Source organism: Pterocles gutturalis, unplaced genomic scaffold, assembly GCF_000699245.1.
Source record: "Pterocles gutturalis isolate BGI_N339 unplaced genomic scaffold, ASM69924v1 scaffold15909, whole genome shotgun sequence".
NCBI classification, from domain to species: domain Eukaryota; kingdom Metazoa; phylum Chordata; class Aves; order Pterocliformes; family Pteroclidae; genus Pterocles; species Pterocles gutturalis.
This window is the reverse complement of record NW_010128490.1, coordinates 2,327-8,582: the sequence shown is the minus strand read 5'-3', so window position 1 is coordinate 8,582 and position 6,256 is coordinate 2,327. Positions and strand designations below refer to the sequence as shown.

Below are 6,256 nucleotides of genomic sequence, written 5' to 3'. Positions count from 1 at the left end.
TCACACTCTATAGAGCTATACATCTGAGAATCTCAAAGCACTTCAGAAAGGAGGGCACCGTGTTAAATAGTGGTATACTAAAGCTGGAATCCTACTTATAAAGGCATATTTTTTTTCATCTTATGTTTACAAAAGGACAAGCATCAAATTAAACCAATCCTATCTTGACCTTAGTCCCACCTCTGACTGCCTGCAATTTTCTCACATGCAATCCTGCCACTGACTCAGGAGCTCTGTTTAATTACAATGCTCACAGCTGAGTTTCCTCTATGGAAAGGTGAGCATCTGCTATGGTCAATTATTTTCAGATGGAAGCACTGGTCAAATTTTAGGTCTGCCACAATCTTGAGAATCACTTGATTGGAGAGTCACTACCACTACTAATATAATTTGACAATGCACTTGATCCCAAATTGGTTTAAGAAATGTAAGAGACTATATATGCATTTCTCTAAATTCTCTCAGAGCTGCAACTACATACCTACAGTAAAGAAATTCTAGTTTTGCCTTAAGCGGAACCTTTCTCAACATTACGTTAACCTACTGTTTTGATTTAGAGCACTAATTTTACCAAGATTTTCAGTTTGCAATTCTTACTGCATAGGTGAGCAGCAAACATGAAAATTTACGTACAAGTGTTAGTATATTGCCAGAATGCTGTACTTCCTTCTTAAAAATGTCCTTAATAAAGCATTAGGCATGTCAAACAAACTTTTGTAAACAAAAGATAAAACTCATGTTCTGCTCTGATTATAGCCAGATACATATTTTCATAAAATAAACATTCTCTTGTCATTTTCCATGGCCCACATATCCATATATATGAGGTAAAACACTTAAAATCATCAATACTATATAAACTTCAGTACTCAACAGGAACCTCAGGAAAAATATAACTAAGATGTCGATATCAAGAAGTGACACTTTGTTCCACTGCAAAGTGAAACCAATTTATTTGTGCTAAATGAATGGAAAGAATGTATTCAGAATACATTTCTTTATACATTGTACCGGCTTAGGCTGCTAAATAAGCATTCATTAGTGCCATGTTGTGCTACTTTCTTGTACTCTGTTTCTACCAAGCAATACAATATTTTGGCTGTTAGGCCAATACTCATCTTGAAACTTATTTTCTAACAGACTTTAGAACATTTAGAATACCTGTTCAAACTTTGCTTCAGGGGATTCAACAACTAATGTATTTTAACAAGAAAAAAAATTATTATCAGCTGTTCTCTACAATCACATTGCCTTTTGCAGCAAAAAATTCAAAGAGCACACTTTAACCAGCCATCAGTAACCTGTGGGCAGGACCACACTTACCAACATTAATTCTGACAGCTCACACAGTATGGGCAGCTTACAGGTTAACAAATGTCAAGTGAAATCATCAGTTCTTAAGGTCCATGAACGGTACATTCCACAGACTCCAACAAGCTAGTCACCTCACTGTAAAATTCAGACTGTACCATATGTTTGAGGTGCTTTTAAACAGGAGAAGTATGGATGTGTCCTCTGTGCTGAATTAAGCTTATTTACTACGTAATACCATAGAGAATGTGTCTTGGGCACTAATTAGGGTGTCTGACTCACTTTGCACTAGAAGCTGGTATTTCAAATGACTGAAACATAGTGCTGATTTTCCATAAGCTTGGTAAACACTGTAATATTTCAGAATTTATCATATAGCCCATCATGCCTTTAATTTTCTGCAAATTGTCATGAAAAAATATAAAAAGGTATCCCTTTAAATTTTACAAACCTAAAAGCCAGGAAAATGAAGCTTTGGAGCCAAGCAAAACGACGTAATGCCGTATTACCAAACAGAGTAGCAAATGTTCCAGCCAGAGAATGGACATACACGTAGTTCAAGTAAACACTGATGGAAAACTTTGTTAAGTTAGTGTTGTAGACCCACAACACTGGCTGCATTTTATACAAACGTTTACAACACAATTAACAGTGAAGCCTATATAACCTCAGTGCAAATAAGTCAAATCCAAATATGCCAAATAAGCCTTTGGCTTTTAGTAAACTGCTCCATGTTATGAGTCCACTTCTGACATACAGACTGCTGAGCACATGCACTAAGGCTGAGAGGAGGGATGCACTGAATGTTGAAAAGTGGCTGACTGCGATGCTGCGGATTGGACCGTAGGCTGCACAGGTGGTGGAGGTGGTGGCGGAGGTGGCTGCACTGGGGTCTGCGTGTTTGGAGAAGGAGGAGGAGTGGGACGTTTAAATTTGTCAGGGCTGTTACTTCTTCGTGGTGAAGGCCTCTGCAGAACAAATATTGAAATTATGTTTAACACACTCCTGAACAACTTCAGGTGCAATTCCTCTAATCAATGTCTTGAGCTTGACAAAGGAAAAAAAAAAAACCAAAAAAAACCCAACACACAAAAAATCCAAACAATTATGTGAGAAGAATCCATTTCAAAACATTGCAAGAATCACAATACAACTTTTACATAAAATAAACGTTACTCTGAAATAGAGTAGCAAAGGAAAGGGGAAATACGTTTGAGATCAAATAGAACATACAGTCCTTCCTTTCAGCTTGCAGGAAATGAACACAGACACACAACCTGAAGATACGTTTACCTATGACGACCAGCAACCTAAAAAGAAATGAGAGATGCTGTAGAGACAGCACTGCCTAGCTGTGCTTGCCCAACTAGTAGGTGTTGATGAACCTTTACGCTGCTAGCATATAAAGTCCAGACTACATGGTACCTGAGTGTGGGTGGAAATGTTTTGACTTGAGCAAGACCAAATAGAAGTTGTTCTTTGGAGGGGAAAGAAAAAAAAAAAAGGTTACAAGCCTTTGAGCTGCAGGAGTGAAGCAGTTGTTAGAGAGCTCACCTCAACAGAAAGGACAGATTTGCAACAACCTCCACATTTAAACACAAAGATTTTAAACCTACTTTATCTTTACAAACCAGTAGAGAGGGGAAATCTTTAACGTTAGCAATGTAAACATATAAATTACACTGCACAACACTAACTTCTGCGCTTTCCAGACCCAAATGCTCACTACTTACCCATCCAGTTAGCATTAATCAAGAACCTCATGTCATGAAAAACCACCCACCCACAGGTGACCACAGGTGATCAACTCTGGGAGAAGCATGATTACAGTGCTGTACCAAATGTACTACAGGTAAAGCCAATTTATTCTGTAACGGAGATCAAAAATTAAGACTCAAGAATCAAACTGCAGTTTAGTCAAATAATGTATATTGTATCTATTTTTCTGCACAACCATGAACAATAGATTACAAAAAGCCAAGGTATTCTTGACAATTGACTGATGTCTCTGAAACACTTAAAATAGTTTATTGCATTTGCATACATCTAATAATATGAAGGAACCTGGTTTTAGTATTGAGACAAAGCCAAGAGCTACCTATCGACATCTTTCTCAAAACAATTAGTAATTTGTCCTGAAGATGACCTTTTTCATAGCAACTCAACATGACACTAATTAATTTACAGTTTCAAAAAGAGTAGTATTTCAGAGATTGAACAAGTTCCTTGAAAAAACTTACTTATAAAATTAGGTTTCAGGTATTCCAGAAGCCTAAAGATCTTCTGGGGACTGACTCATGTGACACATAGCAGGGGGTTGAACCCGGACCAGGATTCTACCTTGCAGCTCAGCTCCAGCTTCCCTCCTGCTCTACCCACCACTGTAGCATTCCCATCAATCTTTGCTCAATTAAGTTAACAATTATCTTTGCATGCTCACCTAAACAATTTTAGAAGCAGAGATATTTTAGCATTATAGTAAAAATTCTATTGAAACATGTTTTCACATCTGAGAATGATAAGTATTCGCAAAAACCTTGCAGGATATTTACATACTACCATACCTGTTGACAAAAATCAAAATGGTCTTGATACAACAACTATAAGGTATTTTGCCAAATGGTTAGTATTTAGGCTCTGTTTGCTCATTAAAATCCACAAATATTTAGAAGAAACATGATTAAGCAGAAATGCATCAAACATCGCAGTTAAAAAGGAAATAAATTTAGTTGAAAGATACGAGAAACTGCCCTAACAAATGTTTACATTAACTTTCTTCTTTGCCAATGAGAATAGAAAATAAGAGTTACAGTGACATGATGGTAGCATTACGTGTCATCTTGAAGAAAACCTGAGCTTGGAGCAACCTCAGATGACTCATCCGTCAGATGGTGGAGACTAGGAGAAAAATTAAAGCAATGTTTTTACTTCCCAGGATAGCCTTAGCAGCTTAGAACATGACTTCTCACACCCTGCCTGCTGATCCATAAGATGATGCCTATTACTGTCCTTAAGATGATAATACATCCTACTCTGTTGCAGAAAATAAGGTTCTCCAAAAAGAATCAGTTTCTGAGGGGTGAAGAGGAAAAACAGGATTGAAGAGATCAGCAATAGATTATCTTGGAATAAGGAGACAAAATCAAACATTTACAAAAATGTTTTGTAAAACAGCTTAAGGACAAGCAATTATAACTTTTAAAAACCAAACTGACAGTGGTAATGCGTATTTACTACTTCAAATACTTACTGTAATGCCATGGGATGGTCCCATATGTTGCACATGAAGGCCTGGGGAATTGTAATAAGACATTCCAGCTCTAGTCAGTGAAGTTGGTGGTGTGAAACCAACTGTGTGACTTGCATACGACAGACCTAAAAATTGTTAAAGCAAGGTAGCATCAACATTCTTGTTTATATTACAAAGTGTGAGGTTTTCAAAAATTTTTTAGTTATGAATCAATGACAGGTTAAGAAATGGTAACTGCTGCCAGATTGGACATCTAAAAAATATTCATCGCCTGAAAAGTGTGATGTAAAATTAATTTATTTTCCTGTAGTAAATTACCATATGTTTCAAAGCATAAATTACACAATGTTAAACATAGCATTTCACTTAATATAAATGGTGTAAAGCTCCCCTGGCAGCTCAGTTTTAGTGCACAGATATTTCCATTCAGCCTTCCATTTCTCCTCAGAGGAAATGCCTCCCTGAACAAAATACAGTCTGAAGAATCAGAGAGGTTGTGCCCGGAGAAGCCATCTAGCACTGGGCCACTAGGAGTTTCCCAAACGAAACTGGACGCATGTGGCTCCTCTTAAGGCATACCAGATCCACACCCAGGCTTCCTTCTGTTTTGCCTCAGCATTTATAGGCAGGGACCCAAAGATCTTTGGGGCTGTGAAGTTAAAATATTCTGGAATTGGATGCTAGCTGGACTAGGCTAGCAACTAACATTTAAAATCACAACTTGTTTTACCCACAGTAAGGAAAGCCTCATGTTCAAAAGTGCAAATATCTAACTCTTTCATCTAAGTATTTCCCTTCTGTAAGAACTAATTTATAAAAGTGCAGAGTACCTGTATAGCTAACCAAAGTAAACAGAAACAGCAACTGCTAATTGCTTAAAGTTCAGATCTTGGAAGTGTTCCAGAGATTGAGTATTTCTCAAAACACCACATTTTCAAAACCTTTAGCTCATTATTGCTTTCTGACAAAAACATCAGTAAGGTGGGAGAAAAGAATCTTCTCAGCTATTAGATACTAGCAGCTGCTTTAGAGAATTACGACCCAAAGAATTTCTAAAGGTCTATTAAATTTTTATAACACCATACTGGATTTAACAGTTTTGACACTTCAACACTAGATCAATGCAAAACAGCATCACTGCAGCTACAGTATGCAGGACAGTGGAGTTAAACAACACAGATTAAGAAAATTAATCTGCTTTTTGACTACGCAATCTAATTAGTCGTCTGTACGGTACATGTTTTATTACTAAGTGCTTTTGTAAGCACAAGGACAGAAACAAATCAACGTTCAGGTAGGTGACAATGTGCTGCAAGTCAGAGACAAGAGCCCAGAACAATAAAAGGCAAAAAAGACACTTTAAGTCACCTTTGCAACATTATAATTTTGGACTGTTTTGCAATAAACCAACTCTAAAAGTTTTACAAATACAAGTCCATCTGGCAGTCAAAGAAATGATACAGAGTAGTGCATGCACATCCAAGGTAGCTCACCTCTGCAGCCCAAAATCTCTACCTAAGCTTGCTGCAGAAGGAAAGCTAAAACAGTTTATCTACCCTAAAGACAAATTGGTAATTAGAGTAACAAATCCCCAGCTGCCTAAGAGTAGCAATACTTCCACAATCTTCAAAGTTCCATGCACCTTGCTAAAAATTTCAGCAGTACCTCAGCTTCAAGTGTCCTCAAAAGCAGCAT

At 37.2% G+C, this 6,256-nt stretch overlaps 1 long non-coding RNA gene across 1 annotated transcript; it reads right to left on the bottom strand.

Moving 5' to 3' along the window:
* Positions 1–924: 924 nt before the first annotated feature.
* Positions 925–4,687, bottom strand: LOC104466287. Its single transcript, XR_727599.1, has 2 exons — positions 4,562–4,687; positions 925–2,279 (listed from the first exon to the last, which is right to left on the bottom strand). It is a non-coding gene; the product is annotated as an uncharacterized LOC104466287 (long non-coding RNA).
* Between the last annotated feature and the right edge of the window lie 1,569 nt (positions 4,688–6,256).